General features: G+C 37.5%; 1 protein-coding gene and 1 pseudogene across 25 annotated transcripts in view; one reads left to right on the top strand and one right to left on the bottom strand.

Moving 5' to 3' along the window:
• The window catches only part of SLC8A1 (solute carrier family 8 member A1), a 338,333-nt gene that overhangs the window by 177,056 nt on the left and 135,344 nt on the right, over positions 1-25,933 (top strand). The gene's annotated exons all lie outside the window — the stretch shown is intronic.
• Positions 9,343-9,461, bottom strand: LOC118606236 (annotated as a pseudogene).

Below are 25,933 nucleotides of genomic sequence, written 5' to 3'. Positions count from 1 at the left end.
TAATGTCCTTTTTATGGAATAGAACATAAAGCTAGATTTCAAGCACCCAGCTTTCTAAAGCAGTGAAAAATAAAGGTTTTGGAATCACCCAGAGCTGGATAGAAATCCCAGGCCCACAGTTTGCTAGTTGCATGATCTTCTGTTAGTTTTGCGACCTCTCCCAGCCCATTTTCTTTTCTTGTGTGTACAATAGGTATAATAACAATAGTGACTTCCTAGGATTGCTCTGAGGATAAAGTGAGATAGTACTTAAGACATGCTCGGTATATACTAGGGAAACTTAAGTGTCTTAGGTTTTATTAAGAGAGTAATTGATACATGGGGAATTTAAAACCCTGCTTGTTTTCCATGTTTGTCACCAAAGCTAGTAGTAGGCGTTAAGCCTTTCCTCTGTAGAAGTATTTGTCCTGTGTGCTCACTTCCTTTCCCAAGGGCCAAGATTGTGATGGGATTATCTGTGTGTGCACAGGGTACAGGAGTTCGGAAGATTCAGGGATGCTCACACAGAGATTTTTCCACTACTTTGTCACCACTGCCATAAACTGATTAGTATGGAGAAAAGTCTACTCCTTGGCAAGTCACTTGGTTTTTCTCATGAACATAGCATATAGCCCAGGGCTTACTGCGCTGAAGCTCCTCCCTCCAACTGCACATCCACTTTGGACGATGTTTGGACAGAGGCAACTGAGAAGCTCTTGCATGTACAATATCGAGGATGGAATTAAAGGTGAAGGAGGATGCAGGCAAGAAGCCAGTCCTTGAATCCCCTAGATCATCACGTTCCCAAGTCTAAATGTTTGCAAACCTCCTCTGCAGTGCCCCTTCCCAAGAAGTGAGCCAGCAATTTATAGCTTTCTTGCATCTCCCTTCCCTTCTTCTGTCACATCCAGTTTCAGAACAGGACTAACAGATGTTCCAGGGCTCTTGAATCTGAGATAAACAATCCAAGCAGGAAATGAGTTTATCTACAATTTTTATTAGAGAATGAAGGAAAGAAAGAGAAAGGAAAGAGGAGAGCCCAACTGCTGACTGCAATCTTGTGGCTAAAAGTGTCTTTAATAGCTTTCCCCACTCTGTAGAAAGCAGGCAAATCACTTAGGCAATCAACTCCTTTCATGGATAATGAGTATGGACATGTTTCCCAGGATCCTGATGACACAAGATGTAGAAACAAATTGTTTGTGACACAGAGCCACAAAAACACTTGCTGGTAGGTACTGCACAGCAACCTCACATGGCTCTGCCACCCAGAGAGGTAGGTTAAGCAGTGCCTGCCAGCCTTGATGTGTGAGGTGCCCCAAATAACTGCCTTGTTGGAGAATTCAGTGTCTGGAACTTGTTTTCCTTCTTATTTTTTAAGTAGCCTACACCTCCGCCCCCAGGGGATCCAGGTTCATTACCACTCTCCTTACTCCCTCCATGTGGCCAGGGAGAGCAGGGTGGGTGGCAGGAGGGATGAGGCCAAGGGCAGAGTATGGGCTGATTGGATAGGTGCTGTAAACATCGAACTCGTTCATTCCAAGGGTCCTGGAGAAACATTTCTAAAGTCTAAATAAACGATCGTCTATGTTCTTTCACCATCAATAATAGCCCTCTACCATTAAATTTAACGTTCATTGGAGCTTTTATAGTTTTCAGCACTGTTTCCTGTGCCTTCTCTCACATCGCCCTTTGAATAAAGTTCCTGAGTATGTAAGTTATTATTGTTTTACAATTTAATACATGTTGACCACAACGTTGAAACCATAGCCTTTTAATTTCTTTCAAAATAAAGTAAATGATAGTTCCAGTTCCTTATCTAGAACTAATCTAAAAAAGATTAAATGAATTCATCAGCTTGAGGGACAGCAAAATGTTGGGGGATATTGTCCTGTATATTTTTCCCTGAAATGCATACCTTTATCTGTTTCTGTACCTACCTCATTCCTCTCTCCTCACAACAAAACAAAAAAACAAAAAGAGAAAATAAATAAACTCTTAGTAAATTTATCTTTTTTAATAAAACCAGCATATTTCATTCATAAATCCCATTAAACTAAAGCTGAAAACATAGTAGAGTCAGTTTTCCAATCCTACAACCAAATCCATTTATGGGAAGAAAATAGCTAAGAAGTCAGTGTGACCCACTAGGAGGCAGGTGGAAGCAATTTGCTGGACAAAGTAGCCAATTTGTGTTTGATGTGTGTGCCCCATTTCTATCACCCACACACTAATTAGCCCCAGTAAACAGAAACACTAGAGTTTGTTAGACTATGTATTTCATAATTCTCCCAGTCTATATGAAGCTTACACTTAAATCAGACGTCTTTCTCTTAAGTTGTGCACTGAGTTCTTCAGTTTAACATATTAAAATAGTAACCTCTCCTCTGGGAAAGACTGACTGATTGAAGATCAGTCATGAAAGGTTCATTCATTCCCTGGGATCATCACTCTACTAATGCTGAGATCACTGTGCTTCTAGCAAAGTGTTTTAAAGTTTCTGAGTTCATATTTATATATGTTAAGTGGCTGTACAAAAAAAGCCAATCTGCATTATTTTTCCAAGCTTACAAATAAATGGTTGGCATCATATCGAGTTTGCAGATATGAAATTAAATATTTGCAGAGACAACACACCATTTTTATTTGAGGATATATTGACATATTAAAAAATGTATTTCAAATTTCTTTCAGAAAACTATGTAGAGTTAGGGAAATGGGTAATCATCCCACTTTGTTATAAGGTAGAGATTTGTCAATCTATGTAGAATTTTATACCTGAAAGATAATTTAAAAGTTTCTAGCACTTTATAGTTTCAGATTTAGAACCCAGATTCTTAGAAACTCAGAGTCACACAGCAAGAAAATGGCATAACTAGGACAACAAAGCGACTTCTTCAGAACCCTGAGACTCTCCCAATGAACAATTATTGATCATATATTTACATGCCATGCAGTCACTGAGTCTGAAACTGGGAATTCAGGGGTGGATAGAATACAGTATCTGCCCTCAAGGAATCCACTTTCCATTTCCTTTGACGTCGTTCCTAGTGGTAAGACCAGGAGAATACCGTGAATATTCAGATTAGCAGACATTTAAGAAAAAAATTTCATTACAGTCACGTGACCAAGTTGGAGACTTCTGAGGTCAAAGAGGGCTGAATCATGCAGCTGTTAAGTAAGGACCATAGCAGAGTGTGATATTCAACGTCAGCCTGGCCTGGAGGGAGTCTCTAGTGGCATGGCATAGAATCATCAGTCCTTAGTGTCCAACGCTTTGTCAACTACTTGGGCAAAGATCCTGGGTGATTAATGAACTTGATGATGGCATAAAGGAAGGAGGTAGAGCAAAGACATTACATGACAGTTTCAGTATTAACGAACATTTCCCACAGGATGGAAAATGAGCCAAAAATAAAGAAAATTACAGGAATAAATATAAAGACTTCATGGAGTTGTCTAGCCTAACAACAAATTCAGTTAATTAAAATGACTTAGTTATTTTATTTCCATTGAATATTTTTAGCAGAGTTTTGTCTTTAATTTTATTTGATAAAAAGAGAAATAGAAAAAAGTCAGAAGTAGAATTTAGGAAATTATACTCATAATTTATATTAAGGGGTGGGTTTATTACAAATGAAAAAAATTACAGACTTTAGTAACGTAGATTTTGCCCAGCTCTCCATTACTTACCTAATTCATTAAAGGTATTTTGTAGAGAGGCAGATTTTTACCTTTTTCTGCTTACCATAAAGCAACGCTTCGAATTTTGTACATTAGATAATAAATCTTTTATATTCAGTATTTTGTTTCAACATGTTTGCAGAAGAAATGATGAATGTTTTAAGTACAAAGTAGCTAATCCTAGTGTTTCCATAGAAAACATGCAGTTTAGCATTCAGAGGCAATTTTGAATTTCCATTTGTCAAAAGTCACTCAGTTAATGGAGAGTTTGAAGAGATCACCAGGTAGTTTTTCTTACCCATATAGTTAATAGGAAAAACATAAGAATATGTTTCTGAAACCCATAGAAGGTAGCAAATCTCATTTTAACTGAGAGTGTAATAGATCTCCTAAATGAGGCATAACATCTTCATGAAAAGGAAACCATTTTACTGCTATTGCTTGGCTGGTATCTTTACTTTCTCTTATTAAACAACTGGAAGTTCTTAGGAGCTGGGCTGCAGCATCTACGTATTTCAGATTGTTCTCAACAAGGCAATGTTATTCCTAGAAATTTGGGCACCTAGTCATTCTGCCCTTAAGCTCTCCTAGTTATGGAAATTACCGGAAGCAATTTCTAGCATATTTTTTTCCCCCAGAATCACTTTTAATATTCTTCACTTGTCAGGGAGGGTACACTAAAGTACAATGTAAATCAGATCTGACTAAATGGATTAAGGATGGTGGATTGAGACCTGTTGCTTGCTTGCTTATTTGTTTGTTTGTTTGCAAAATTTGAGACAAATTTTAGTTTACCTAGCCAAGGCCCAAGAGCAGTAGCAAGTTCTACAGGCACTAAGGGCAATGCTCAGATGATCAACATGGCACGTGAACACTAGGAAAGCCTGTCTCTCTTCACCGGCAGCAGCCTCCTTTACTCTGCACACCCTCCTCTCTTCCTTCTTTGTCTGCTGTCATGAGTGAGCTGTTGGAGAAGCAGCAGAAAAGAGGACTTGTGCCTTTAAGCCTTAATGACAGCTATGTCTCTAGACAGAATATATTCTAAATGTAGATTGTTTGTGGAAGGACTGAGAGTGCTTGTGTTAATAGCAGCTTATTAAATAGAATTTAATTTATAAGATTCATAATCTTTTGATCACACTATATCACTGTATAGGTCTTATCAAAATTCAGTGTGAATGACTATGTCATGATTCACAGGTGTTCCTTGTACTACATTTCTTTGATGTAATCAAAATTTGATAGACTTCTAACCCTGGTTTTTATAATTTATCACAAAGAAAATTTTATAGCCCAACACTAAATAAATAAAATGAATATCAGGACAAAGAATATCTTTAGTCATGTTTATAGGTAGATTTAAAAAAAAACAAACATGAATCCTTTTAGAATGACTACAGTATATGCCAAATCATTACAATGTGCATTATTATTTTAATATAAGCATTTTTCACATAATTACTATAGTCAACATAGTCCTTTTAAATTCATCATTTAAGCAATTTTTTTTATCTTTATGGATTTATTGTAGTCATCATTTTTCTTGTTTATACATTGTATGCTAAAGAATTTGGAGCTAGTTCTGAACATAGTCTATCTTTCCTAGTTTTTTTTTTCTTTAATGGAAGTCATCTGTTTACAAATGCATATTTGCTACATACAGAGTATATGTACATATGAATATAGACTATGAAAAACTCAATTCTTTAATTACATCTTTTCATCATTAGAAAACAAAATTCGACCAGTAAATGTTAAATCTTTTTAATTGTTGCTTTTTAGGGCAAGGGTGGGAATGTAGGTTGCATTTAATTTTATTTTAATAACTCAAGAAATATGTAATTTCTTTGCCACTTAAAAATATAAAATTAAAAATTCAGAAGTTTTAAAAAAGTGAAAGTTGAAAGTCCATTTTAAACCTCTGCTTACAAATGAGAGGTAACTGCTAATTGATTTTGACAGATACTTCTAGAACTTTTCTAGGCATTTATACACATATGTAAATATTAATATATATAGTGCTATCTAATGAGAACTATATATGTTATTATGCAACTTGCTTTCTTTAGACTTTAATCTAAAAATATGTCCTAGATGTTTTTTCATTAAATTTAGGTCTACCTCATTTTAAAAAATTCTTGCTTGGATTCAAACTCTAGCTTGGCCACTTAATATCTTTTTATCCTGTATTTAAAATGGGGACAATAAATGAAGATTGCTATTGTTATGAAAATCAACCGAGTAATTATGTGAAGAATGCTTAGAACAATTTCTGGTAGATAACAAACAATGTATGTCAAGGGAGGGAAAAATCTCATATTGATGGACATTTAAGTTGTTTCTGGGTGGTTGTTTTTTTAAACTGAAATGCTACATTAAGAATTTTTATGCACTTGTGAAATAAATGTAAGGTAAACACTTCGGAATAGAATTTCTGGCTTAAATGGCTTGCATAAATAATCTCCATGCAAATGTTGAACGTAAAGATATTTCATTGTAGTTTGAGAGGAGTGAGCAGCAAATTCTAGCTGGTTTCCCTCACCATTTTAGCACTTTGTTTAAAGCATTAAACAGGCTGTCATGGATTCTATTGATCCTAGCACTTTATACACAAAACTTACCCTGCCACATAAACCTCCATATAATACTCAAAATCACTTTGAACTCTGTACCAATCAATACTGTTTCTAAGGCATCATCTGGATAACTTGTTTTTACAACTGATTCGATAACATCCAGTTTGACTTTTTTTTTTTCTTTTTGATGACAGAAAATTATGAAAGTGAATGTATCACAGATCCATCTATAAAACCTACTCCATCTATATACTTCTAACTCTGGACAGCACTAGAATGACCACCCACAAATTGTACCCAGTTGAGGACTTTTCAATTGCCTTGAAGAAACCAGAGAGAAACTAGGTCAAAAGCTTTATAGAATTACTTTCTTTGCCCTTCACTTAGCATCATACAGTGATTTTTATTGTACTTACAAAACCTTATAAAACTAGATACTAAAGTCTCTGATATTAAGAAGATAGAAGTGTTCATATTTCACTGAGAAAACACGTTCCACTGAGAAAATATTGATTTTAAAATATGAATAATTTAAACTTTCATTGATTTGGGCACAAACTCTAAAACCTTAAGTTTAGACTAAAGTTATTTATTTGAACACAGTAATATCAGTATGACTATTTAAAATGCGCAATATGACTGTCAGTTTTTTTTTTTCATAGACTCCATTCATTCACTTATTCTTTTTTAATTCTTTGATATGGTAAATATTTATTTAGTTCCTACTACATGTTAGCATACATATCCCCTGCCTTTGAGAGGCTTTCATACCAGTTGAATACACAGAAATAAGAAAGGAGGAAAACCAACAGTGTAAAAGCAAATTGTGAAAAAAAAATGCTGAAAAATTACAGGGTTCAATAAAAGATTGAAAAGAGAGACCTGATTTAGATTAGATGGCTAGGCGAATTCTTTGCTAAGGAAGTAGCATTTAGATGAAAACCTGAAGTACAAGTAAAGTTTAGAAAAATAGTAGAGAAGAGCATTCCGAACAGAAGAAGCAGCATGTGCAAGCATTTTGTGGCACAAAAAAAAATGAAATGTGATCTCAAAGAAAGGAAAGAAGGCCACTGGAACAAAATAAGGAGAGAGTACCCCAGAATTAAGATGGAGAATTATACAGGCCCTCCTCTAACACCCTTTTTTGATCTCTCAGAGTCAGCTGAGGATAATTTCTAAATGCCTATTCTCTCTGCCCTTCCTGAAAGTTCACTAGAGTGAAGATCCCCAATCCCCAGTCTGTGGACTGGTGCCAATCTGTGGCCTGTTAGGAACAGAGCCACACAGTAAGAGGTGAGAGGCAGGCCAGTGAGTGAAGATTCTTCTGTGTTTGTAGCTTCTTCCCAAAAATAGCATCACTGCCTCAGCTCCACCTCAGATCATCAGGCATTAGACTCTCATAGGAGCACTGGTCCCTGATGCCAAGACATTGGGGACCACTGCACTAGAGGAAGGAATAGATACTCTTATTACTGAGTTTGGTAATATAATAGGCAAGATAATATAACATTCTTTTATTTTCTGTTGGCTAGTTGAGGTCTAAAATCCCCTGGTTCAGCCTTTCCTCAGAATGACTTAACAAAAGACAAATAAAAAAGTACAGTGGTATGTTGAGAAGGGAACCATTATTTTTCTTAAGTCAATTTACAGAAGGCTTCCAAGATTTTATTGATTTAAAAGATCACAATCACTCCCCTGGGTACACTTCTCTCCATTAGGTCTTCAATCCACACCATATTATATTCTGAAATGAGCTTTCTTGGGCTAGAGTTGTTCCCATGATGGATAATCATATAAGTCATGGCAAGTGACCATGGATGTCTCTAGAGGAGTGTTTCTGGAAGCAGCTGTTCCACAGCAGTATGGCCCCAAACCCAGCTCAGACACTGGAGACAAAGCCCAAAGCCCCACGTGAAATTTCCTGGTTGGCAGTTTTATTGCCGAACCCTCCAAAAGGCCATTGCATTATTATGCGAGGAAAATAAAATGACAAAAAGGATGGTTCAGTAGTCTGTCTTGTCATCAGTAGCCATTCGAAGACTTTTCTAGCATGGGTTTACATTATAGATAAAAAAAAGTCCTGAAAAAAATGTATTTTCTTCTGTCATTACCCTGATGAGAACACATGTCATAGAAAGAGAAAATTGTATATTGATCTCCTGACTTAGTTTTTCCTCCTTCCTTTTCTTGATCTCTTTCCACTATCTCACATGTAAAACTCTGTATGTGGTTTATATTAACTCACCCTATACATGTAAAGACTAAAAATAATTATCCAGCTAATCATGTGGTGCTAGAAGCTACCTGATGTGTGGTGAAAGAGGTAAAGCTGCTTTTCCAGTCATTGTTGTGACTGCGTGTGACATCAGCCTCACAGTAAAAATTAAGAGTGAATTAATTTTAGCTCATTTTATGAAAATATGATGAAAACTATACAATAATGGAAAAAATCCAATAATAAAATACATTAACATAAAATAACAGAGCTTTTTGAAGGACAGGGAAAGTTATTCTTTAAATACTTGAGGTTATGTGGTTCTTTCAGAGGCAATTGAAGCAGTACTGTTGTGGAGTGATGGAGACAGAATCACCATGAGGCCATTTCAAAATGCAAATCCTCATTATGCCATTTATAAAAGTGTGCCTCGCTTTCTGCTCCCAGTTCCTTATCTGCAAATGGGACTGGGTTTTATCAAGAGATTTTCAGTGCAGGATTCAGGCAACATCTAGAATTTTAGCAGGGAAACTTAACTCCCAATTGATAATGTATAGACTTTGTTTTCATTTTTCAAAATTTTGTTGAACAGAATATGAAGTCCCTATGTAAAGCCATGGAGTCATAAATTCTCAAAGACACCGATTTAACGCTTTCGACACACTTTCTGTTTGGTTCATGTGGTTTTGACATTGTAGGCTGGCAAGTTTGTTTGAGAAAACTCTTCTTATAATAAGAACACAGATGTTTACTTGACATAAACTTTGCCTGCTGTATATAACATTGAATTTTTTTTTTTTTAGGGGAGGCAACCCTTGGTTGACCTCACAGATTGCAAGGACCTTGTCGGTTTACAATCTCTTTTTTTTTTTTTTTTTTTATTGTTTACACCTATAGCATCTGGTATTCCTAGGTGGTCTCCCATTCAAGTACTAACCAGGCCCGACCCTGCTTAGCTTCCAAGATCAGACAGGATCGGGCTTGTTCAGGGTGGCATGGTTGTAAACTACATTGAATTTTTACATTGAATTTTTAGAAAATATTCTCAGTGGTTATATCTTTCTGTCATGGGCAGAAACCATGGGGAAAATATCAGAGTTTCCGGGCAAGTCAATTAGAGTTTAACCAAGTTGCTTGAGACCTTTTTGTTCTGTTTTTTAACTGCTTGCTGCATATCAAAGGTGGAGGTAGGAAGATACCCATTACAGACTACTTTAGAATATCAATGAAAAAAGAGGAAAATTTATTCCTAGTAATGGAAACTTTAGGGTCCTTCAAATCCTGATGACTAAAACATAAAATTACCTTCAATGACTAAAATATTCTCTGTTTTATGGTTTTCAAAATATGAACTATTTTTTTTTTTTAGAAACCCAATTTCCCTTTGCTATAATTCTCTTATTTTTGAGCTTCCAGCAAAGACTCCTAGGACAGTTAAACTGGGTAAAGAGAAAGTAACAAGCTATCTCAAGACATACATTATTGCAAATCTGGCTCTAATTTTGTCAAAGTCTTTTTCTTTGACAATTCATCATCTTGGCTTTGTCATCTACAGGAAAGGATGAAGTAATCATTGTGGAAAGACTATAAGTTTAAAATCTGAGGTTATCTCCGCACTTGGTGAGAATTGATGCTACCAAATGGGTCAAATAGAAGATATGTGATTTACCCATAAGTTTGTTATTTCACTTATGTTCCAAACTAAGATAAAAACACAGGAAAACTACTAGTAGTTACCAGAGGGGAGGGGGAAAAATAAATAAAATGTTTAAAAATAAATAAAATGTTTAAAAAAAACAGAAAAACTGCTGAAAAACTGTAATATTTTGCCTTTTATGCTCTGTTCCTCATTTATTAAACAGATATTTGTCAAATTTTAATATGATCCAAGCACCATCAAGGCACAACAGTAAGAAAGATACAGAACTCTTGATTTAGTGGAGCTGAATGTCTAGCTCACAAATTTGAGATAGAATCATAGAAAAAATTCTCCCTCCTTCAAATTCCCTGCAAGTGCCCTTATATTGTCCCAAATTCGCTATTCAAGACCTCTTACCATTCCAACTTAACCCTTGCTCAAGACTTCTTCTAGGTTCATCTATCTACCAAAATGTCCTGTATTCCACTCTCTCAAACCCATCTTCATCCACTAATCTGATAAATATGTAGATATATTTGATAATATTTCATTTCCATGTTACCTTTAAGGGAACTAATTTTCTTAATTTTTTGAGTTTCTCGAGAAAAAGCTGTGTTCACTTTTATCCAGTGGTGTGCCGATAAACTTCTGCCCCCACAAAGGAAAGTCCCGATTTGTAGCATTTGCCTACCCCTACGATGTAAATACTTCATAGTATTTACATGAAACCATGATGATTTCAAGCTACTAACATGAAATCGCTGAACATAGAGTTGGGAAGAGATATGAACAGATGATTCTCAACAGCCAGGATAAGCTGGCTCCAGCACAACACATGAGTTACACTCACTTTGAAGTTATAGTCAGCTCGAGTGTTTCGGCTGAGGTAGAAGTGAAGGAGGCAGGGCGGGTAGGAGGTTGGGGAGAAATGTGGCCAAGTCACGGCCAACAAGAACATTTCATCTCATACTAACGAGCCGCACTGAAGCCAGAACTTCCCTGGCAGAACTTCTGTAGTTTCTCTTTTGTTTCAGCGGAACGTACATTGCCTTTAAAAGCTATTTGTAAAACCCTTATCTCTGAGTCGGATTTTTTTTTAATGACAAATGATCAGTTTTCCTAACATGTCATTCTGTTAAAATAAAACAAAGCAAATGAGAAGTTCATTTTGTGTGTGAAACCCTAGGAATAGTTCTCTCTGGGTGTAGTTACTCGTTTTTCACGTGAAAACACTGTCATGAATCCAGGCCTCTTTGCAGGTTTATTTCCAGAACAGAACACCTTGCCTTAAGCTCCACATATGGTTTGCAGAGAGTCTGCAGGGGGCAGTGGGGATGAGGACAGAGGAAGGGGAAAGCAGAAGTGGTTTCTAAGACAAAGGACCAGGAACTGCTTTCACACTGAAATCCACTTCTTTTTCTTTTCTTTGGTGCTCTAGGCCCTCCCCTTTCCAGCATCCCTGCAGGACCCACGCAGATCTGGGGCTTGGCAAGGCAGAGTGGGATCAGTGATGAGCAGTGAAGCAAAGGGAAAAGTGCCTCTGTTTCCCTTCTTCCTCTCTGCCCTCTAAAGCTAGCTGGAAGTTGTTAAAAGAAAAAAAGGGACAGCAGTGTACTTTTGGCCACTACCCTATTCTGTCTTCATGAGGAAGAAAGTGCCTGGCTTAGAGTTAATGTAGAGCAGGTGGGAAAAGAGGAGACAAACTTGCATCCTCCCACTTGCCAGAATGGCTCTTTGTTATCATGCCCTGCAGAGTGCCCACTCCAGTTTCCCATCCTTCAAGTCTCCCTCCCTCATCCTCCCTTGTCCCTACCTCCCGCCTTCATAGCCCTGCTCTCTCGGTATAGTGTGTTGGCACTAGGAACCCATTGTCCTCGCCCATGCACACTCACACAGCCTTTCTTCTGTCTGGTTGGCCGAGAGAATCAGGGAGAGGATTCCCCTCTGCAGGGAGCTTCTGGGCAGTGTACCCCTCGCTTCCCAGATATCATTCCTCCTGGAACAATAAAACATCATGAGTTTATATACTTAAGTCTGTGATTCAGGGGCATTATGGATAATGTAAGCTTTTGTAAGAGCTGAACCCTCTTTATTTTTCTGGGAACATAAAGAGACTGCTGCCAACTTACAACCCTGTTTTGGAAGAACAGCTGTTTTATATACTCTTGTCTCACTGACATTTCAAACTTCTACACCTAGACTTGCCGGTATTGCGCAATAATTGCTATATTTGTGTTTGTCTTTTCTACTCAACTAGACACCACAAAACTGCATGTTATATTTAAATTTTGCTTCAAGGTTCAATAAATATTTACTGACAGACATGGTAGGTCTTATATCCTTTTAAATATTCTCTGCCAGACAGATAAAATTTGGAAGCTCACTATATCATCACTTATTGAGCTTCCAATTGTTTTAAATGCCTTTTAGGAAGTCTGTGTGTATGTGTATGTGGAGGATGGGGAGGACAATGACCTAGTAACTCCTCTGGAAGGGGACAACTGTACTTAAGGACCCTAGAAAGTCACTTTATAAAGTCTGACTCCAAATGGCACTTAGAATAGCCCGAACGCATGATTCTAGCCCACGCATGGTCACGTCCACTTCACTGTGTCTAAGTTGAAAGTGCAAGGAAGAACACATGTGCAATCATGTTCAATCATAACTTTGTTCAGGCCACTTATACACATGTGACTTACAAGGCAACATGATCTATAGAAGACTGGTGTCATCAGTTGTTCCATGTTCTACATGATAGGTCCGTGGTTGTTTGGTTTCGATCAAAAGTTACTTTAAGAATGGTTCTGAATAAACTCTCTATAAACATAATTGCCATCTCAGCTCAGGGCTGTGCAGAAAGTCATCAGTGGAACAGAGATACCAGTATTAGTTGCCTGACACAAAGTTCATTAGACTGGTACCTTAGCCCAGTTGCCTTAGAACTTAAACTTCCCATCTTATAGACCAACCATTAAGCTGCAACCAAGTCTGTTCTGTTCTGGTCATTAAAGACTGATCTCCAAAGAGTCACAAAACCTTCTACAGTCAATGACTGCATTTTAAAGAAAGCTCATGTCGTAGTTTTAACATGAGTGTTTTTCCAGAATGGTTATCTCTGCAAATAAATGCACATCTGACAATGGCAAACTAGAGCAGGTGTCTCCTATCTGTTATGTCCTGGTCTGGGTTTGCTGCCTAGGTTACAGTGTGGAGGCTTGGATCAGAAACAAATCAACAGAAGATACTCTCCTGTGAACCTGAGATTATCCCTATAATGAAACCTCTTCTCTTTGAAGAAAAAAAATGGAATTTAAAAATGGAATGAAAGAGTCCACCTCTAGAAGCTGCAGAAGACACTATAGTAGGGGATTCCACTTACTAATTGAACAGGCATCTGTTGTCTCCTATTGTCTACACTATCCTAGGCACTGAGTATTGAACAGTGAACAGCATAGGGAACCAAACCAGGGTTCTGAACTCTGACTCTTAGGGAGCACTTCTGGTTCTAACATTTTTCTCTTAGGGGTTTTCTGCAATATTATTTGTGTCTCAAACATTATTTTGGCAGATAATCTCTAATCAAAAGATTGTGTAAAGGACTTTAGGCAAAGTATTTTGTTATTAAACACTATGAAGAAAGGACAAAGGAAAAGAAAAAAATTCCACCTTCTTTTTGATTTCCAAAGAGCAGTGGGGATGATTTTCATTTCTATCTCAATTGATTGGTTTAACAATTTGTTTTATTATGAGACCCACATTATCAATGTCTAGTAAAAAGAAATGAACAAATCAAGAGCTCTGAAAGTATCTTTACCTTGTATGAGCAAAATCAGTATACTCTATTTAATCAAGAGAGATTAGTTAACTTGACGTACAACAAAGCTTAATTTTTAGACAAAGTGATAATTATATTTTACTTGAGAATGAACATATGAAAGAGCAGGTTATCTGTTAAAACACACTCGCGCACACGCGCACGCACACACACACACACAGACACACAACCCTATAAGCTGACTTCCAAAACCCAGCCTCATGATCCATGATGCTATTACTGAAAATGTGGATCTGTCAATACATAGAATCCTCCTCCTACAGTTGTGAAAAAGTAAAGACAGTGTCTATTAGGTGTGTATTATAGTGGTTAAAAAATACAGGCTTTGGAGTCAGACCTGGGTTCAGATCCCATTTTGTCGCTTATTAGCTGTGAACATATTGAGCTCCATATCCTCATTTGTAAGATGGAACAGTGATACCCAACTCACAGGTTTGTTGATAAGGGATTCATCAGTGTCACTTGAAAGAAAAAATTCTGCCATCTCCCTGTTCCTGAAATCTGGTTAACCATTCTGCAAAGAGGATTTGGTGAGAGGTGTCATGTTTCCAACTCTGACAATTCTTGGGTTATAAAACTAGAGTATCAAAATGCATGAGAGTGAGAACTGAGGAAGGCCCAGAGCCTGTCCACATAACCATTCAGATGAATGTGAAACTTGCTCCTTTCACAGGGATCAGCCCATTTTACCTCCTAAAGAAGTGCAAGGCAGCATCTACTGCTCCACTGCACAAAGAAGCACTTATCATGGGTGAGAAGCTGTTGCAAGGCTGATGTTTGCAAGCCAAAGGAAGTTGAGGGAGCAAACTACACTTAACCATTCAGTATAAGACTGAGCAACCGAAAAAAAAGTGATATAGATTAGATAAAGATATAGATATTTATCTACATATACACACACACATATGTATTTTTATATATGTATATATATTTATATTTAAAATGTTTTGTATATAAAAAGTGTTTTACATATATGTTTTTTAACTGAATACGTTTGGAAAAATGGAAACAATGAGATTCATGGGCAGGCCTCTGCAGATGAGAAATTTGTTCTCAAAATTAACCTCCTGAAGGCCTAGGCTCCATATTGGCAGAAGTTTTCTATAACGTGATGAAGACCACCGCTTCTCTTAAGTCACTAGAATTGCGCAACCAGCTATAAGCCTGCTTTTCTGGGACTCCACTAAAATCTGAGTGTATGGTCATATACAGCTTTGCTTTTCAGAAAGAAAAAAAAATCGTAGAGGAGGGAGTGGATAAATATGCTAAACCACTGATTTGTCCAATTATTTTCTTTCTGCCTAATCACAGTTTTCTATTCTCAAAGCCTGCTTGTCTAACTCTGTGCCATCTTCCATGTCTATTGTTGGGAAGGATGTTAAGAATATACCAGGACATTCAGATTCTTCTAGAAGTGGAGTTGTTTTGCTTGGGGCCAAAGGGACAAGCTGACTTGAAACCCAGATAAAGAGCTCCGCTTTGACGTTTTCAAGGACTGGGTGCAAGAGCAAATGAAGTAACATCTGTTTTCACTCTTTGCGTTTTGCCTTTGTTTTTGTTTTGTTTTGTGACTTTGCAAAAGGCTGTCACAAAGACATATGTTGGGAAGATGTAAATCTTCTTCGGTGTTATTAGCAGCTGATGGTTGTGTAGGTGTCTTTGAGAGGCAGGCTCTGAACAAACACCTTTAAAGTGGTCCCTGATGAACCATTTAACACTCTCCAAATAGCTTAACACTCTCCAAATAACTGTTTGTTATTCTCTTTTGTAAGTCATCGCTTGTCAAAGATCCACATGTTTTACCATTTGTTGGATATTTTTCAGCTTTATCAAAAACCAAAGATACTAATAGCATCTAGCTATTACTATGACACCAATACAACTAGATGGAAAGTCATAAAATCAGTGAAAGCACCAGCTTTACTGTATCTTTACTCTCATATCCTCTTTCTATTGGTGTGGGGACAGAAAAAGAGTTTAAAGTTTGTGGATTTTATTTTGTTTTGTTTTCACCGAGTGGGCCAGTTGTTCTGACATCATGTGTCAAGTTCAATAACTCCTAGATTTTCTTTAGATTTGGTAGAGTAGTTAACTTAATAAAGTTAAACTAGTGGCTTGATAAAGAATGAAAACTTTTTTGAGAATAAGCAACGAGAGAGAAAACTCATGGAAATCAGTTCCTTCTAGGAAGAACTTTGAATGAGGCAGGACCAGTTGAGCATAAGCACAGGCCATTAATGTATGAACGATGGCATAAGACCAGTCCCAGGTTCCTCAAGATTCTTAATGGGTCAGAGATGTGGGAGGGCTGTTGGGAAAGATGTCTGCATCTGCTGGACTTATTCTGGATCAGAGGTCAAGCTCCCTCTTGCAGCTAGCGTTTGGATAATTTTATAGCTGTCCTCTCTTACTAGGTGGGACTAGACAGGAAGGGAAGATGATCCTTTTTTTTTTAATTCCCGGCAATGAATTTCAGCAAGAACAGGATCTCACCCTTCCCCCCAAAGCTGTGGGATGTTTTCCTTTTGGTACTAGACCTACCCAGAGCAAAGAAATGTGTGAAAATGAAATGGATGCTTCTCACCTAGCATTGCGGTTGGGAGAAAGAAGTTCTCTTGACAGCAAAGTCTTTTTGTTTTTATTTATACTTTTAATCTTGGATAATAATAATAAACTGTCTGTATGTGCCTGAGTACATGACTTAATGTACATATGCAAACTTCAAAACAGCCTTTGAGAGCCTTTGCATTTCAGTAAGCATTGTGCATGCTCACAATATGACACTCAGTGTTCTAGCCAGCATAGATAGAGATACAGAAACTGTAGTCTTTACCCTCTGCTGAGTGTAAAAAGAGACTTCACTGCGTAACTGTAAGACCCATTGTCTTTTTCTCCCAAATGTTGGTTAGTTTTATTGTTTTGTACTCGGGGTGAGAAAGCTAATTAGTGGAGCTTATCCCAGATCAGAAATGATTCCCTACTACTACTACTACTTTAATCTTTAGGATTTCAAGAACGTTTTCCTTTCCTATTACATTTCCCAGCACACTTAGAATTAGGTATGGAAAATAAATGCCCTAGAAGAAGAAGAAAAAAGTAGCATTTTACTGCATTTTATTACTTTATTATTAAAAGGAGGAGGGAAGGCTGAAGCTGATAACTTGATAACTCAGCTCTAGTCATAAAGCTCTTCTAATAGTGGAGCTGGACTGGGGGTCAGAAGCCAGGATATAATCCACTGTTATCACACTTATTTAGAAGAATAAACAGACTGCTGTGACTCACCAAGTTTGAGTATTAGATTAGGATGAATCTGGGAGAGCTTTATTCCATCCGAGATTCAACTGAAGACAACACCTTAAAAATACCAGGATAAAGAATCACTTCCCAAGAATCAGGAAGGTTATTACCTTTAATAACCATGATTGGCTGATTCCGGTGTACAGAAATTCCCCTGAGGACCTGTGTTGAAACCATAGCCACTCTCTGCTCTACTTCTTTAAAAAAGAAATCAGTTTTAGATGATGCACCCTCCCTTTCCAGAAACTCCCAGCTCCACATCCTTAAAGCTATCCTCTGTAAGTTGCCTACAGGAAGCTCATGCTCTGAAATGAACCTCTTCTTCTGTTTGACCAGGCCAAGGCCCTGGGCTGTGGTGGAGAAGGTGGCTCTCTTTTCAGAGTGATTTTTAGGAACGCTGATTGGAACTCTCAAGTCATGAGACAGAGCTCACAAACCCTGGCCCATTTGACTTTTCACTCTGTTAGCTATTCTTGGCAAGTGGCCTGGGTAGATATGGCCTCTGCGACTTTTCGCTGTTTATAGCACCTTTCAACTCAGACACTGAGAATGCTGACCAATGCTGATGCTTTTTATATTCTTATTGCCTTTTCCAAAAACTGTGTAGAAGGCAAAACAGTTCCCATTCCTCATTCCAACCATGCCATCTGAGAGCACATTTCCCAGACCCTTTTTCCACATGACCACAAAAATGTCTGGGGGATGACATTCCCTGAAAAAACTTAAGAGAGTTTCCCCTTTCCTGTCCCTGGGAATGGGGCTACGTTCACAAAAACTAAAGGGCTCCTCTTGTTGATGAGTGGTTTTGGGGCTATTTTGGTGAAGTATGTGTTTCACAGGTGTTTCTTGAACAATCTCACTGTAATTCATCCATTAATTCCATCAAACCTACGCAGGCAAGTTGTAAGGGAAAGACAGAAAGAGAAGTACAAAGAAATCAGCCTGCTTAGGTTAGTATACGTGTAGATTATCTGAGGGAGGTGCACACGTAGATCAATAAAAAATACACATAATATACATGCTAACAGAAGTACAGACAACGTGCTGAGGTATGAAATTGATTCATTCTGTATGAGAAATTGCAAATCCTTCATTACCCATCTCTGCTTTTGCACAAATTGTTTCTCCTGCCTAGAGAACCTTTGCCTGGCTGTTCTTACAGGGCCTTCAAAGATACCATGCATCTGTCACCTTTAGAAGCCTTTCCTGATGCTGCTGGTCTCTCCAATTCAATCCTGTGTTTATCTCTGTCACAGAGCCAGTCACATCATATCTTAATTGTTTGGTGTTTGACTTCCTGGCTGAAGCATGAAGGCCTGAAGGCAGGGATTAAATTTTTTATTTCAGCATTCCCAGTGCCTGGATGTCACTTTGTTTTCAAATGGAAAAAAAGGAATAGATGAATAAGTTAATTAAGCATGATGATGTTGCAACTTCCGAGCTTATCAAATTTTCATGATTGAAGGAAAATTTGACGTTTGTGTATTTTGACCACCAGCTTTTTTACATCAAGAAAGAGTAGTTCTCTAAAAACAGAATACATATTTCCATCTACTCATGTGAAAAATTCTTTGTGGGGCTTTTCAGAAATGGATTCTTGTTATTTTTCCATTAGAACAGATGTTTTATCCTGTGGCTAGGAATGATGGAATTAAATTTCAGGACTTTTAAGGAAGAGAAAATAACCTACTATTTTCTAATGTGTATTTCCTCAGGTTGTATTTTCATTAGATTATTTTATAATAGCAGACGTTCATATTTTAGAGTCATATTTTAGTCAGGTTTATGTTGTCAGTGTTCACGTCTGCTTTATCAATTTACATGGGCCAAAGAGAATCCTAAAACGCTGCAACCACTATCTAAAAGCTAGGATTTTTATTTCTTTATTTTCCTCATCAAACTTCTTAATATGTCATTTTGGGCTCTCCATAGCTTGCAATTCGGAAATGACTTACTCTTAAAAAAAAAAAAAAAAAAAGTGAGTGGATCCCAGGATTTTAAATATCATATGGTCTACATGGTCTACCACATACAGATACAATGATATATTAATCAGAATTTTTTTTTACCAGAATGGAAAAGAGGCAGGGAACATATTTTTAAATTAAGCTTTTATATAGTACTTTCTCCATCCCTGACATCATTTTAACATTTTACAAACATGAACAAGTTGAACACTTATAACAATCCTATGATATTATCATTACCACCATTTTATATATAAGGAAACTAAGAAATAAAATGTTAATGTAGGAAGATTAGAATAAATAATCAAAGACTAACAAACGCAAACAATAGATCAAGAGCTAGGGACTTTTAGTGACATCTGCACCCTGGAGACATGTTAGAGCCAAAATACAAAATGTATCAATTTTTCACCCTGATAACAGATTTTACTTAGTGTGTCAGCGTACTTTATCCCATTTTCAAGGCTGATATAATGACTTCTTCCCTAAAAGAAGCATGAGAATAGGATTTCCAAACCACACCTGGGCAGAGATAAGTCAGGCCCTGTCAAACATGGAATCAGATATACCACCTCCAAAATCATGTCCACGTGCAATAAAAATTAACCAAAAAAAAAAAAAAAAAAAAAGTTTGCCCTAAAGAGTCTTGTGTTGTTCCTCAATGACAATATTAAGAATTGTTCCATTCAGTTTCAGATGTCACCATGCCCTAAACTCATGTTATATTAACCATTTTTCTCCTTATGCTAAAGAAGTTGCCTATCCCAGATCCTAGTTTAATTTTTTTCTCAGTTTCTGGCACTTGCTTTTTGTATTCTAGAGTCATTTTCTGTCTCCCCAGAATTTAAATAAGTCACTTATTTTAAAACCTGTATTTTAGATCATTGCTAAATTGTCCAAGTGTCCTATGAGTGCCTGAGTGCCGTGAAGCTACAGTGTAGTCTAAGGAAGCCAGAAAATTGCTAGTTGAAGGAAAAGCTGTCTAAAATGAGAGAGAAATTAATAGCAGTCCCAGGAGAATCAGCTCCCAGACTCCCTGATCTCGGGCACAAAGAGACAACAGCTGTGAACCGCTTGTAAATAGCTGTGGACCACACATTACAAAATGTCTACATCAATGGGAAAACAGTTTTGATTCTTAAAATTACAGACTTGATTCAGGGTTTTGGCCTTGTAAAATAATCAAGCCATCACAGCTTAAAAGTCTGAGATCATATTTTAAATTCCATGGCTCTGGAGTAACCATTAAAATACAGAGCAACCAATATTTAAGCATCTAAGCTTTGAAGACAAGTCAAAAAAAAAAAAAAAGTAGGGGAAATCATTACAAAATAAGAAGAAAAAAAGCTATCAAAAAGGAATGTTGATTAAATTGTACAAGATTTTTAAGAGCACCCCTGTCAAGTAGTGGGGTGGGAGAGACTCTGTTTTTGTTTTTTTGTTTTGTTTTGTTTTGGTATAGGCATTAGTTATAGGATAGGAGCTAAATATACAGAAAGAAAAGAGAGATAAAGGGCTACCTTGTCATACATCCAGGCATTCCATTGGTCTGTTCTCATAAGAAAAAATGGAAGATCAAAATGCCCTAACTCTTCAGATTTCAGTCTCAAATACTGAAGCATATTGTTTTGCCCATCTTTGGCATCGTGTATCTTTCTTTTGCACATGTGAATAAATAATGCAGAAAGTAACTCTAGTTTCCTCATATCATCATTTTCTGATGCCTTTATTTTCAGAAACTCAAGTAAATAAATTATAGAGTTAATGGCTGCTAAAAATAATGATTGCATGTTCAGAAAAGACAGAAACCAGTGATATCATAAATAATATTATAAAAACAAAAAGTTGTTCCATCACTTGAGGAAACACTAAGATACTTGATGATATCCCAGCACCATTATGTAGATTTAGGTAACTTACTTTGCTTTTTGGTCCCCTAGTTTCTCTGTCTGTACAATGGAGATAATAACATACTTGCCTTATGAAGTTGGTATTAGAATTAAATACATTAATAGATATAATGCTTGTATGTATTTAAGACAGTACTCAGCACATAGTAAACAACTATATATGTATATCGTTCTCATTCTTAGTCTTTTATCTATTCATGCAGTCAAATGATAAGTATTCTTGATTTTATGACAGCTCATGTTTAAGTGTTTACAACATTTCAAACACGGCTGAATCCTTTGCAGTGATTATTTCATTTAATTTTTATAAACACCTTATGAGGTAGATACCATTACTATCTCTATTTCGAAGATGAGAAAACAGGCACAGAGAGAGTAAGTAACTTGTCAGAGTAACAAAGCTGCCAAGTGGTAGAACCAGAATATGCCAATATGTGTTATTGTTATTATCGACATAAACCACACATATTTATGTTATATTAACTTCCTTTCTCTATTCTTGCACCTATACCATAATGGTGATGCAGCAGGATTCCATCATTGCTTTTTAATTTACATATGATATTATTTTTAGTTGAATAACTACAGGCTGTTGAGTAGACTCTTATTGTCCTATTTAGACTTTCTAACCTAGGTCATTTAACTTAAAATAGCCATACGAAGCTAAATTACCACAAATGATTAAGTTTTTCCCATAAAATTCCCAATATAAGTTGGGCATTGTCAGTGTCCAGAATAAATCTCTTAATGTGAATCGTTTCAACTATGGGACCTAGTATAGGTATAAATAAGGCAAAGAAATAAAAAATTCTTGCAGTCAGAAATAAAGATGCCCAACAAAAACAATGACCTCTTTAAAATACATTTTGAAAGATTAAACGAGTAGTAGTATCATGGAATTATTAACACACTAAATAAGATAAAGAAAGAAAGTACCGTCTTTCACCATAACCCTCCTAAATATTCTGCATCACCCATTGGCCTTGATATGAGCAGAAATCACTGGATTGCTTTGATAGCAAAGACTCTCAGTTGTTAAAACCATTGTGTACACAAAGAAAGAATGAACGGGCATCTTTTTTCCATTGGCTACAGAATAAAGGAATAGACATTCTCTAAAATGAGGAAAATTCATCAAATCCGTTAAGACTCTTTTGTTTTTGTCCATTGTTCTTATTAAGCTGGAGAGATTTGATGGGTACATAATCTCAGTGCCTGCTTCCTCAGTCGGCAGTACATGCAGAAACAACTTAATCGACCTCCTTCACAAAGACATCTGTTTAAGGAACATGGTCAGAAAAAAAAAAAAGGCCACGAGGATCAGGCAGCAAGTCCGATTGCTCTCTGCTTTCTCTTCTTGCTCTGACTTTATAACAGATGGAAGGACATGAGGTGAAAGGATGGCAGCTACTAATGAGCTCCCCAAATCGAACTTTCCAAATATTTGCCAGACTTGCCAATATAAAGTCATCAAACTGGCAAAACTTAAAGCAGAAGATTTTACGTGTTTGATTTGTACAACTAGCTGTATAGTTCTGTTGGCAAGTTGGAATATCAACATCCTTGGTGCTCATTCAGCTCTCATGACGGATTACAAGAGCTGTGGCAAATGAATCTTTCAAAGTCTAGCTGTACAGTGGTGTGTACAGAGATCTGGCCTAGGGGCATTCTGCCCCTCACCTTCAGCGAAGTAACCGTCAGTCAGAGAAGTTAGTGAGTCCCCTCCTCCCAACATCCATCAGCTGGGAGACTGACCTCTTAGCAGAACATTCAGACTCAAGTCTGTACTGCCCTGTGCCCTGCCTTGTTAGTGTTTTTAAGTGTACAAAACGCCCATAATTATCCCATGTGATCCTCACAATGGCCCTTCAAAATAGACAGGGCTAGGATGCTTATTTTCATATTAAAGTTGGGAAACTAGGCTACAAAGGTCCATGGCTTACTCAACCTTGCATAAAGGCCAAGTAAAAGAAAGAGGCCTCAAAACCAGGGTTTCTGGCTTTAAATCTAGTTGTCTTTTCTAACAACCTGTTACTGTGGGTGAAAGAAAGCTCTATTCGAAGCAACATAAAATATGTTGCTTTTCAAGATTAACCTTAAGAATTTTCTCCCAGGTAGAGGGGCTCCCTTGCAAAAACTGGTACACTTATTCAAGGTCTGAGTGACATCTGTAGCCAACAGCTAACTCTGCATCCTTAACATAAAACAATTCTCTCCTTTGTTCAGATAATAATGATTTGAGTCTCATGTCCTAAGGTACCTGATGGTCAGTATTAGTGATGTTACTGCAGTGGTATGTACCGTAGCATTACCTATTGCTTATTCCAGGTTAATAAAAAGAGTAACATAATACTCTTTTTAACTCAATTTTCAAGTTCTCTCATTATAAAGCATAAGCATATTTTTCCTGTTCCATTCATTTAAATAGGGTACTGTTGAAAAATTTAATCCTTTGTCAAATATTTTGATACTAATCTGATTAATCTGTGTATGTTAATAAAAAAGCTTCAACTTTAATGCACTTTTGCAGTAGAGAAAGGAATAAATTTATCTTTTCATAATCTACTGCTTGTGGAAAACAGGCACTTTGTGCCATGAGAATTTCATATCTATATATAGTCACAATTTAACATAAGGAAAAAAACCAAACGGTTGATGCTTTAACAACACAGCTTTAACCCTTATCTGTTTACCGAGGGAACCTTCTGATAAGCTAATCTCAACTCATAACAACCAGATTATGTGTAGGGGCGCTTTGAGTTTTTATGTGTTTATTGTTCTTTTACCAAGGGGATATTATAACCTTTAGTCAGTTATATTTATTGAAGCAGCCATGTAGCATTTGATTTACTGTCAGCAATAAAATTAGTTTTCAGATGAAAATAACAAGAATTCTCATATCTAGCTTTCTTACAGCACAAATAGAAAGAAGCCTGTTGATGCGCATGTGTCATTACCTAATCTTTTGTAAAATTTCTGTTAATGACCATTAATGTCAAATGATCAAGAGAGTTTCCCATTCTCTTGATCACATCCTCCCACACGAAGTAGCACTGTCTCTCGACAACCCTATTCCATGGCTTTTGAACTGGCTGTGGTTAGAAAGTCTTGGGGCACAATTTTCATTGCCCTTCATATTGGTCTGGACGGCCTAGCTTTGCTGTTACTTTTAATACTAGAAATTATGTGTTTATTTACACAATAGGCAAATTTGGATAAATCCTTACATACAGGTGGGGCTGAGAATATCAGATGCTGTGCCGCAGCTGGCCTTGGTTGAGAACAGGAGAGAGACGGCTGAAAAGACATCAGTGCCCAGTCTGCTCCACCCAGGAGGACCGACATCTTCCTGTGGTCCTCTGACCCCGCCCCATTTAGCAAAGGAAATGAGCGAATGTGACTAAGTGATCTAAAAGCAATCGTGTGGTCCCTTTTTTATAAGGGGGCAGAGAGGCTGAAGGGCAGGACTGTTCAAGAGATGCGTAGCCCCTTGCCTGAGTATCAACACCCAGCGGTCCTGGGAGACACAGATCCCCCCAGAGAAGGAGGACTACCTCGCTGGGCTTGGGCTAAGACAGAATACTGTCAGCCCAAATGAGGAGAAGAACATCGCGTATTCACGATTTCTTCCTCCTTCTCCTCCTTATTGCACACGTACACCTCAGTAAAGACGTATCAGGAATTTCATTCCATCCTAAGGCATTACACCAGAGAGAGGAAAAGTTCGGACTGACCTAGAATTAATGTGGTTTCATTTAACAACTGTATTTAGTTAATTACTGATTACTGAGCCTCATTTTCAAAGTACAGAGTTATGCTGAGCCTTTAGTAGCCATTATTAGAATTAATAAATAACATCTAACTTCAGATGCTCTAGAAAGTACTTTAGAGATTTCCATATTGCTTATACTTCAAATAGTTTCTGACATCAAGCTCTTTTTCCCACAAATCTGTTGGCCATGATTAAAGTGCTTGGAGGTCTTGTTCTAAGTGTGAGAGAAAGGCATTAAAGAGTTTTGAACATAGGAGTGACATAATATGACTGCATTTTTTTAAAGGATAATTCTGGATGCTGTGTGGATAAAAATCCTGGGGCAGGGCACATTTGGATGTAGGGCCATAGGGGACCAGTGAGGAAGGATAAGCATATAATGCAAGTGAGAAGGGATAGGCCAGAATGATGGTGGTAGCAGTGAAAGTGATTTTTAAAAAGGGAGGGGGAATCTTTAGAAAACTAGGCTTAAAGGCCCTAGAACCATAGCCCCATCCTGAAGTCCCACAAAGATAGCCTCCTCCAGCTAGCTTCTTATCTAGGATGCTTTGAACCCTGGGAACCTCTCTCCTCACCACTTTTACCTTGCATTGTGAGCAAAATAGTGTTCCCTCACACACGCACACGTGTGCACACGTGCGCGCACGCGCGCACACACACACACACACACACACACACACAGGTATCTATGCCCCAGTTCCAGAACCCATAAATATGTTACCTGCCTTGGCAAATGGTACTCAGCAGATGTGATTAAATTAAGGACCTTGAGATGGGGAAATTATCCTGGATTTTCCAATGGGTTTCATTAACCACATGGGTCCTTAAAAGCAGAAAACCTTTCCTGTTTGGAGTCACAGGCAGATGTGACTATGGAAGAACGGGCAGAGAGACACAACAGTGCTCGCTTTGAAGACAGAGGAAGATGCTGCCATGAGCCAAGGAACGTGAGCCTCCCCAAAGGTGGAAAAGGCCACGGAACAGTCTCCCATAGAGCCTCTGCCAACACCTCAATTTTAGCCCTGCTAGCACTTCTCTGACCTACAGAACTATAAG

The sequence above is a fragment of the Rousettus aegyptiacus genome, unplaced genomic scaffold (genome assembly GCF_014176215.1).
Source record: "Rousettus aegyptiacus isolate mRouAeg1 unplaced genomic scaffold, mRouAeg1.p scaffold_m13_p_7, whole genome shotgun sequence".
Taxonomy (NCBI): Eukaryota; Metazoa; Chordata; class Mammalia; order Chiroptera; family Pteropodidae; genus Rousettus; species Rousettus aegyptiacus.
Note: the sequence above shows the minus strand (reverse complement) of the source record. Positions and strands in the feature narration are given on the sequence as shown.